This window comes from Oxyura jamaicensis, chromosome 1 (genome assembly GCF_011077185.1).
Source record: "Oxyura jamaicensis isolate SHBP4307 breed ruddy duck chromosome 1, BPBGC_Ojam_1.0, whole genome shotgun sequence".
NCBI classification, from domain to species: Eukaryota; Metazoa; Chordata; class Aves; order Anseriformes; family Anatidae; genus Oxyura; species Oxyura jamaicensis.
Window position 1 is genome coordinate 101,601,685 of NC_048893.1, and position 11,385 is coordinate 101,613,069.

Consider the following 11,385-nt stretch of genomic DNA (forward strand, 5'->3'; position numbering starts at 1 on the left):
ACATCAATACCTCCGGCCGGGGGGTGGGTTGTGCCCCCCCCCCCCCCCCCCCCACCGTGTGTGTGTTGGTTCTTTTTTTTTTTATATATATATATATATATATATATATATATAGGATATTATCGTACTTGGCAATACTGGGTTTAATTCCACTTAAAATGACAGAACTGAATTGTCATCATTTTTAATGGGTAAAATCTATGCAATTCATCAGAGGTGCTGTAAAACCTAATCAGAAATTAGACTGTAAAATTAATAGGCCTATATTCTCTATAATGTTATTTTATAAATTTGGAGCTGCAGACATTTTTGAGCTTCACATACAGTGCAATTAAGCAGTGGTGGAATCTTCAGTTTAGATGAATAACTCACAAAATAACTGGTACTCTGCACTCACTGACTGAGTGGCTGCCTTTTACTTTGAGTCACACAGGATCAAATCCATCAGTTCCATGCCTGAGCTTTAATTTTAGTGTATTTACATACTGTAGCTGTAACCCATGGCATAACATCCCCCAAATTTGTTTTTACACAGCAAGCATTATGGATGGCTGCAGCGCACAGTGTTCTTGTGTGCATCCTCTCCTGCCAGCCAAAACTGATCCCTTCCATTCAGAAAGGAATAAAGGGAAAAATGGAAAGGAGAGGACATACATGCTAAGGAAGGAGCTGGCACATGCGCACATGTAGGCATAAAGTCCAGGCCAAAGTTTCCCATGCACAGAAAACAAAATTGGAAAATCCCAAGCGGGACTCCTCAGGGTTTTCCTCCTACTCCCGACACGGGGGGGGGGGGGCGGGGGCTGTGTTTGTCGCTCCCCCAGCAGAAGCAGGCAATCTGGCTCAACATATGTAATGTTATGTAATGCTGAAAGAGCCACTGCTGTTGACAGTGAAGGATGAAAAGGCGGCAATAAGCAGATAGCTGACCTGACTTTCCTATACTGAAGTGATTCACTTCTAATGGCAATTTGCACCATTTTAACTCCAAGTACCTCCCACATAGTGATTATGCAGTGTTACTATAAAACCTCAGGGTTCATCTGCAGAAACATTTCTTATGCTGGAGTTCTCTGTGGAGACATACTTACAAAGATTGGTATGAGAGGAAGATTAAATAGATAAGAGCATAAAAACAGATTATAGAATACATAGTCTTGTAGATCGGCTTCAACTGGGAGGCAGAAGCTTAGACTCCTACTGCTCCTGCAGACCTCTGTAATACTGGACAAATTGCTTAGTCTCTTTGCACCTCAGCTTCCTAGATTTGAAATTAAATATCTTTTTCAACTCTTTCCCTGCCCTATCTAAACACACTGCAATACTGCAATGTTTCTTGCTTTGTTAGAGACACTGGCAGTCTGTCTAGCTATGGGATCTGGACATCAGTTCAACCTCCTAACGTGAAACAAATAATTATTAATATATTGACATTTTTCGTTTTGGATCTGATCTGACTTATCTTTTCTTATAAATCTTGCTGTTCATACCAGCTCTATTTCCATCCCGAGAGAAAATAAACACTATTTGCCAAGAGCAAAAGAGCAAAATCAGAAGGATTTTTTTAAACAACCTGATAGAAAATATAGCACACTAGAAAAAAAATAAAATCTACTTTGAAATAAATAAATATAATGTTATCTCTTTATATTATTAAAGCCATTCCCTGAAGTAACCTTTGCTTATACCGTTAGTGCATGGTAATGGAAAACAAGGTGAAAACCCTTGAAAAAGTACCTAAAGCAATAAATCTGCACAAAGAATACACTTCCTCTCTATCATAATTACACAGTTAAGAGGCCTTTGCTTTACTGGCAACAATTCAGAGCAAGAGGGCTTAGATTAATGCTGTTGTCTTGTAGCAACTATTATAGAAATCGTAGTTATACAATTTTCAAAGTGAGCAATTTTATGAAGTTAATTATAAAACATTGTTTATAATTTAAACCACACAATTAATATTATTCACAGGCAAGCATAATGTACTCTTTGTGTTGAATGATACTTTTAAGAAAAAAAAATAACTGATTTTGGAGCTAAAATGATTGATTATTGAGGTAAAATTAAAAGTGCTTAATATGTATCACTTGGCTACTCACCAGCTAAGTGGATGGGGGTAGTATGAGAAATGTCTATATATAACTAACTGCAGTGTGTGAGTATCAAGGACTCAGAGAAATTATTTAAAGTGAAACAAGGGAACTAACCTAGAAGTAAATGGTGAGGATTTAAGAAAGGCAATTGGCTATCAAGGGAAACTAGGCAAGAATTAGATCTTCTTGCCTGTAAAAATCTTCTCTGATGTAAGGTAATGGAAGCTTCATTCTCTGCAAATTTAAAACATGAATCACATACTATCAAATTGAGAGTTGACATTCCAGTAACATTCTCATTAACATCTTGCCTTTTAAGTAGGTGGTGGGATTTTAAATGGTACCTGGTATGACTAAGGGAATCTACCTGCCTCAAATGAAGGAAGGACCTCTGTACCAAGGGACCCGACTTCTTGATACTTACAAAGAAGTACTGGAAGTACTTTCCATTTTTAATTCATTTGAGGAAAAAAAAAGACCCAGCTGATGTCATTACACATGGTGAATGTCACACCAGTTCACAGGCAGTTCCATTAAGAAGCTTTACACCAAGTAAAAATTCTCAGTTTAAATAAAAAACTATGCCCTACTGTTCTCTAGCTTTTATGGTGATAAATTTTAACCAAACAACAGATTGAAGAAGTCACTTGTTTTATTTCACCACATTTCTTTCTCTGAACTGATGGTTTAACAAAAGCATATAAAATCATATAAATGTAAATGATGGATTTGGAAGAAACACACTGAAGCAATCCACTAAAGTTGTTTGTTTGTTTGTTTTCCCCTCCAACAGACTCTTTACTTACACTAACCAAAGGAGAATTTCAGTGAGTCACCATTAACTGAATTCTACAGACATCCCGCTATCCCTTATTTAAGCTAGCCTGCTTCAGAAAAAAAATATATACACATCCATGAAAATTACCCTAGTAAAGTACAGTTTTTCCTGTCAAAGGGCAGAAAGAGATGCATTTAGCAAGCACGTCTGTATAATAAAAATTTGATCCAAATGTCTCCATATCAATAGTTCTGGACTGAAGCCCTAAAATTAAGGAAGTACCACATTTCTCTGAGACAGTGATGAACACTGGGATGTAATCTGCTTTTAGGCTAAAAAATATTTTTCCTAGATTGATAACTGTCACATATTTTGAAAGAGAAGCAGCACATATGGATCATACATTACCTTGATTTTAGATACCTATGTCAAAACACTGCAAAGCAAAAACATTGCATCAACATGGTTTTTTTTTTATCCCTGATGATCCACGCAGATGTTGTGGTTATTTGCTGTTGAGCATTTATATATATTCATATATACTACATAGTTTTGTATATAAATAATATACGTAACATATATAGGATATAGAAAAGCAGTCGTATTTTCACTCAGATCCACATTACTGCCTATTCAAAGTTACCTTCTAGCTGGTTAAGTAGTAACCATAAGTTCATTTTAGAACTCAGCTTTGCATTTGTGATCCATTAACTCACTTGTCAAAGGAACTTGACCCTTCTCCCACCTGACCATCAACGTACATTATAGACTTCAGCTCTTTCTCTTTTGTCTCAAACTTTTCCCTCATACTCTATCAACTTTCTATCTCATTTTTTTTTCATGGATTTTCAGTCACAAGTCTATAACGAACATTACTTTCTGCATTTGAGTGTGTTTACACTCTTATGCCATGTGATGAAGTAACATTGTGAAATTCCAGAAGAAAAAGCAGACTAAGTGTACAGTATATCAATAATGTTTATAATATTTCATATATCAAATGAAATGGAAGTTCATAATATGCTGACACTATTGCCTTTTCTTTGGTACCTTGCAGCTTATCAGGCCTGTAGCCACCAACCTGAAACGTCCATACTTACCAACAGTTCTGTTCACTCACTCTACTGGCTGAGATATGATTATAATCTCCCCAGAGAAAGAACAGCCATTAAGCACAACTTGATAACTAAGAGAAAGGAAAAGTTCCATTTAGCAGTCTCACAAAATACTAATGGAAGACGAGTTTACAAGTAAGTGGCTGTAGTTGTGAAAAAACAACAAACAAAACCACACGCTCCCCTACAAAAGGTAATGTATCTACTATTTTAGATTTCATTTGTTATTGAATACAGTCTACTACAGATGACCTGGTGGCCTTCTAGGATTACAGACTAGAGCATGGGCTATTCAGCCCAAAGGTTAGGGCCCATGTCCAGAACTGGGAAAGGAGCCGAACATTCATAGCCAAAAATCAGGATCCAGAAAGTCAAATCAAGGGTCAGCAGCCAGAGATAGGAATAAGCATCGGTGCAGGAATCATGAGCTGAAATAAGAAACCTACAAGAACTAGTACAATCACAGGGCGCAATGCAGAGGTGTTTTCAAAAGTGTATGGTATGATGCATGGTGGGATGTGCTCAGGTTCTGCCTCGTAGACCTGCTTCTGAGTGACCAGCTGATGTGCTCCAGCTAACCCCTTAAAAAGGGCCCAAACTGCTGAGAACCTGATTAACTGCTGCAGAAGAAGGTCTTATCCCAGATTAGCAATACAGAGGATAATGTGAAGATAAGGCAGCCATGTATCAGTGTAAATGGTACATGCAGTATATATTTGCTTTAACCATGCTGCAAATAAGCCAGCCATCTACCAGTCCAATGCTGGTGGATAAATAATAGCATAGTAAGCTGGTTGAGCGTTCCTGCTCGGTTCTCACAAACTTAACAGCTGGCTGTAGTGGATGTACTCTTGCAGAGGCTGAGTCCACATAAAAATCCTTCTCTCTGCATCACAATTGTGATTAGCCTTACAACAGACTCTGGGTTAAATGAGCTCTTCTTTGACCCTTATGATTTGGAGAGGAGGTACTGAGGACCTGAGAGCGAGGTGGAAAAGCTTAAAAACCTCTTGGGATTAATAGTAATAATAATCATCATCATCATATACCTTAGGCATATCTACAAGAAAATCCAAATGGATAGTAAAACAAGCAGCACTATCTTGTTGCATCAAGATACGCGCAACTGCAGACATTTTTTCCAGGAAATATAAAGCAAGTGAGCTAGCTTTCTACCCTTCCAAACTGACGAGGTGTTGAGAGAGATGGAAACTCTTTTCTCTGTATTATACCTGTTGGATAGATTAATAGAAGGCTACTATTACTGTTACTGCTGATGCAGCAAGTTTCAGGAGCATTACATCCGCATACCACTATTAAATTAGTTACTAACATGCACCTTCAGAATCTGTTAAAAGCAGCAATGAATTAATACAAACAGATCAATGTTGCACTGGCATGAATCTTCTGAGTTTTGATAAGCCTTTGACCTTCCTAAGACTTAGTATTGCTGCAGAGAGCAGTGCCAAATTGTCAGACTGGACTTCCACCTCTAATTTTGTACGTGTGAAGCAGCAGTGGAGGACGTTTTTTACGCAATAGGACCCAGCGTGAAAAGTGCAGATTAGAAGATAAAGGATAAATCCTGTCCCTTTTGATTTCCCCAGTGAAAAGTTTGCTTTACCTTGGGCTAATACCTTCATCCTGCCAAATCAGAGGCCTTTATGCTACTGGGCTGCTAGCATGCAAGGAAGGACAGCTCTCCCTTCTTGTACACTTCTTGCAAAACCAGAAGAAATCCAGGCCCTGCATACTCAGGGGCGTAGTGACTCTCTGGCTCCTTAAGAATGCAGTTTTATCAAGGAAGGCAGCAGCTTCTTTGCAGGTTAGGTAGCAAAAGTAGTTTGAAGAGGAAACAAGGCTTTGTCATGTTGGATTGCATTAGATTCAGGGGAAAGAGTAGCTTCTTCATCTGTTCCTAGGCAGTGCATAGTGCTTTCTAGATTCAGGTGGAAATGAGCTGTCCACAAATGAAAAAGTAAAGCTAAGGAAAGTGAAGAAGGAATTAGCTGTGGCTGGAGTTGGAGGGCCTGGTGTGCAGGAGTATAGGTTACTGTACAACAGGTTTTGCAAGGGCTGGCACAGTGACCAATGTGAAGGACTGCCATAGAGAGAGCCCAAGGGATGGGGCAGCCCTCATGGCCCTGAATAACCAGCTCAGCAGCAGAGTGATCCAGGACTGTCCTGAACGCTTTAGTGTAGCATCCTAGGCCTGAGTTCAAATTCCTTCCTGCCATGGCTCCAAAATTCAACTACCTCAGACTTAGACATCAAAACCAGCAGCTATGAAGCACATCCCCCAAGAAGAAAGGGTGGAATGGGCCATGAGCTTCTCATGAGTTTTGGAGCCACTGCTTCAGAAGTGCTGCATGTCCCTGACTGGGGCATTTTCCACCGCAGCAGTGCAGTTCCTTACCATAATAGTTCCCATTAAACTATTGTAAAATGTTAAATTCAGATTAGGTATATAAGGTATTTTAGGCACATAAGAAATTAAATATGCAAATATTTTGCTGTGGGTCAGACTAACAGCATCTATCTTCAAAAAAAAAATCTTGTTGAGGATTTTTTTAATGACCTCACCCTATTTTTCCACAGGAAAGAAAAATATTGTCTGACTTCCTTCATAGCATATTCTACATCTTATTGACAAATCACTTATGACACTAATTTATTAGCATAAAAATATTACTACACTCAAGACAGCCTGCTTTGATTTACTACACCATATGTTTTCATATGCCAAGGTCCTATCATCTCTGCTTGATCATTAAAAGTTCCATGGCTTGCCTTTCTATTTTTTTTTTTCCTCCTCCTTCTCTCAATAGACAGAGTTTTGCCCTGTTACCTTGGCTTAAATCCTGAGTATCAGACTGGCTTTGCAGGTCCAAAGCTGAACTAATGTGTAAGAAACACAATATTTTCAGAGCCACATTCTTTATAACAGCACCTTGCCACTAAAGTCTGTGACAAAGTAGGGAGAAAAAGAGGTGTGTAAATACAGAAAAGTAAAATTTAATAACAATTAGAGACAAGGTGCTTAAGGTGCAACGTTTTCTATCCTCTTTATGTGCAAACTAATTCTATTACATGGGGAGGAAAGGAATGAAGTTAAACACACATATCACTGTTGCATACATATCTCAGGGGTGATTTCTGCTTATTTTTGTGCGGACGTTAGCAGCCACTTCACATAAGCCAGACCCTCCGTACCCAGAGACACCTGATGAATTCCATGGGAGGCAGAGACATGGAGAAACACAGGAGTAAAAGCCTTTTTGGCTGCATCATTTTATTAGAAAGGAGATGCCTAGCTAATCTGATAAACTGCTGTTCCAGGATCTTTTCTCTTTCACAGGTGTCTCCAACCTCTTTCATTTCACTATGCCAGTCATACACAGCTAGTGACTGACTGCTGATACTAGCCAAGGCAAGTAACCCCTGCACTGCTAATATTACAGGCTAAAAGAATCCACTCAGAAAGCGTATCAAATACAGAGAACCGAAACTAACATTCAAACCTACACTGTATCCTTCACATAAATTGATCTGGTATTTTGAAAAAGAAATCAAAGTCTCATTGACCTACAGCTTGTGGCTCAGATGAAATCCATGAAAAATCAATTGGCTTATATTTAATTCAAGGCATTGTTTGTTTTGATTTTTGAAGGAAAAAGAAAAAGATACATCTTAACACTCAAGTTAAGCCATTATTTTATCCACACTCCACTTCTTCAGCCAATAATAACTGAAACCAAATAAGCCAAAACAATTTCGCTATTTAAATGAACTATATAAAAAGGGGATATGAATAAAAAGTTCAGAGACGTTTTTAAATCTTTCATGCATTCTCAGATATTTTTATGCAAGTTTCAGCAAACGCTACTTTAGCCATAGCAAGAATTTGAACACCCACTGTTGGTGTAATATATACCTACTGGACACTCAGCCAGATCACATCATGCTGTAGTTAATTTCAAAATAGTATTTTCCTATTTTGTCTGAAAAGTAAACAATTCATTTGCTTACAAGGAAACAAGTTTGTCTTTGAATACAGGAAATAAAAGCACAGTGGAGGTATACATTCTGCATAGGAAATAGCACAAAATTTTTGAAATACAAAGAAATATATCAAAACAGTATATAGATCTAAGCACAGTTCATGTAAATAAGCAAAGGCTAATTAGCTAGTGATGGTTTAAGTCGCATTATGGAACACACCCTACACATGCAGGCACGCACCTTAAAAGCTGTGAGGAGTACAGTTTCTCATTGGTTTGGATCTGCACACTGCCCATCAGGAGGCTGATAACATACTGACATGCCCTAAAGTTCTCCCTCCCACCTCCCATCCCCAACGGATCTTAAAGCGCAGTATATACCCAGCTGCTTCAACCTCTTGTTCTGAGACAGAAGCTTTAATAGGAACTTTGTACACATATATATCAAAAAAGTCAGCACATCTTGCTGTCACATACTCCATGCATTAGAAAGCTTATTCTGTCCTAGGACTGCTGAGATATTTGGCAAGACAGACAGCCAGTCTCTCTGTCTCCGTGATGGCGTCTGCACTACTGCAGATTTGTCATGTAATTCATTGAGTTGAACTTAGCACATAAATTTTCAGTTATGACTAAAAAGTTAGAAAATTCTCCACAGATCAAGACTGCACATCCATACTGATAGTCAAGGAGTTTTCGCTTTGGGGAACAAAGGATCAAACCCAGAATGCAAGAGTGACAAAGAAAGGAAGAATAAGTGAAAAGAAATATTGGCAATAATTATTTGTTTTAACTCTTAAAGATCTTCCTATCTCTGCTCATTTTCCAACAAAGTATCATTAAATATTTAAGTCACAGCCACCTTAAATGACATTTTACAGAGGTTTTTTGATACCTGAGATCCCCGTAAACCAAAAGCTTCCACCACAGTCTGAGCTCTGAAATGACGACTAGCATCTCCACAATAAACTACAGAGCTCTGTCCTAAAATACATTACATCAGTAACTACAGCAAACCAGAGCCCAGGTTCTGACAAGAAAAAAAGTTCATACAGAACCTTCCATTTGACACAGAAGCAACACAAATCTGTGTTCTTGTAGAAATCTCATATCAAACAAATACCAAAAGCAACAAGGTGCTTTCATAATAAAGATTTGAACCTCTTGTCAGTATTATGCCATAATTAACATATTGCAGGCAAAATTGATTGTTTTGCTTAGGATTTGTTTTTTAAAGGAAATATTTTTAATCATTATTTTAGATAGAATAGGCTGTGGAATAGGACTGAGGGAGGTTCTGGACTGTGTAATATTTAAACTAGATGGAAGCAAGAAGCATTACTGTTTGAACAACTCTTTTGAAGAAGGTTGTCAAAGTTCTTACCCAAATATATGTATACCTATAAAAATCATTTCATTTCAATTCACTCATTCCTTCTAATTTTGTAACAATGTGTTTCTCTACTCTAAGAGAAGGTGTATTAGTTTAATTACTAACAGTTTATAAAGTAGTGAACTACCCAGAGATTTTTCTTAACATTTAGCCAGTGTACCTTTTAAAAATCTGAAATACATACATATATATATATATATATATATATAAATTAAGTGGTTGTATGTCTAAAAGTCTTTATGAAAAAATGCATAAATATAGCATCAAATAATAGATGTCAGTTTGCTGTACAGTGCATCTTAAGTATCTGTACCAGCACTTCCTTCTTGTTACAACACAACCTGCATTAGGAAGGAGCAAGGAGGGCTTGGGGAAGGGGGTTGGGGGATGTACCTTAACTACACTAGCAAAATAAAGCAGTAAAACTTGAGCTGCAGACAAGCCTTCTTGCTCCAACACTCCAACATGGAGCATGGACAAGATGATTGCAGAAGGCATGCAGAAAAGAATCTTTCTGAAGGTGGAGAGCAAGAACAGCAACAACAAAATCAGAAACAAATATAACACCCCACTGCAATGGCAGCTGTGCCAATCCTATTTTGCACTAATCTTGTTTGTTTTCTTCCAGTATTCCTGCCAAAGGAAATTCCTTTGTATTTTGTCAAAACATCTGAATTTGAATGAGAAGAGGGAAGCTAGGCTGCAGTAGGGCTTTTCTGATAGTCATACTTGAAGGGGTGAGAAAAGCGGAGTGTCTCATCTGAAAATAAAGCAATTCACAGGGACACGTTCTTAGTGCAATGATAGTAGGTTCAAAATAGTAAAAATAATAATGATAATAAAAAGCAAATCATATCTGCAAGCACACACCCTTATCTGGGATTTCTTTTTGCAAAAGACGCAAGTGACTAAAGTATTCTAGTAAGGGCCTCAGCCCCTCAAATAAAATCTGATTTCAACTTACCTGCTAGGTTCGTCAGTGATAGGATCCTGGTAGAGCTTCAGCCAGTCAGTACCAGTGCAGCCCTACTCCAGGCTCTGGTTCAGATAGGCAACAGGTGGGATGATTCTCAAACTATTTGCTGAGAAGGTAAATATGTAATTTTAAATAAATGCAGATAGACCTAGGCCCAAAAAAAAAAAAGTTGTTTTTTAATTATATTTCTAACTCAAGCCAGCGGACACAGACACGGTCATGAAAATTCAGGGTGGGGTGGTGGGAAAAGACACAAACATTTGTCCATCTACTTCTGAACAACTTCTACCTTGCAAGCCTGGTCCAAGTTCCTGTTTTGCCTGATTTGGACTATGTACCTTTACTTCAGCTTACCGGCCTTGCCAACACAACCCTACTAACCACAGGGCTATGCAAACTCTTCTTCCTCCCATTATACCTTCCACTATAAATATGCTATTAATAAAAGGTGGCCAATGCCAAGAGAAAGGAATGAAAGAAACCCACTTCACAGTAGATAATAGCCTGACAGGGCCAAATTTTAGGAGGAGGCAAGCCAAGGCTCTAATCTGCAGTTACCATCTAGCAGAACTATGTCATCCAAAGGACTTTTAAGAGTGCAGTGAGCAATATACATGCTTTATACCTGTTAATTTCATAATCTTCTCCTCACCTTACATGTGTTTTCAGTAGCCTACTGTACTGGAGAGAGAGTAATAACTAGTCAGAGCTTCTTAGGAAACAGATTTCAAGGCCAGATATAATAAGTCTAGCAAAGAGATGCCAAAGATGTGACAGACTATAGTGCAACTTTGGCAGTCGAAGCCACAGAAATTCTTATTTACAGGTGCTGCTATGTCAAGGGTTTGCATCACTGCAGACCAAACTAATTATGGATATGCACCACCAGAGTCACTACTTACTAGTAGTCTCAGTGATTGAATTTGATCACTATACTGGTTGCATGGAGACAGGAGAATAATAGGAAGAAAAAAAAAAAAAGAAAAAAGAAAAAAGAATACTCCTGAGTTTATCAGCCTAGGACAGAAA

General features: G+C 38.1%; 1 protein-coding gene across 1 annotated transcript in view; it reads right to left on the bottom strand.

Moving 5' to 3' along the window:
* NRIP1 (nuclear receptor interacting protein 1) overlaps window positions 1–10,363 on the bottom strand; it is a 100,495-nt gene extending 90,132 nt beyond the window's left edge. The window contains exon 1 of the mRNA XM_035315408.1: window positions 10,345–10,363. The gene's annotated coding sequence lies outside the window, so the exon portion shown is untranslated. The remainder of the gene's footprint in view (window positions 1–10,344) is intronic.
* Between the last annotated feature and the right edge of the window lie 1,022 nt (window positions 10,364–11,385).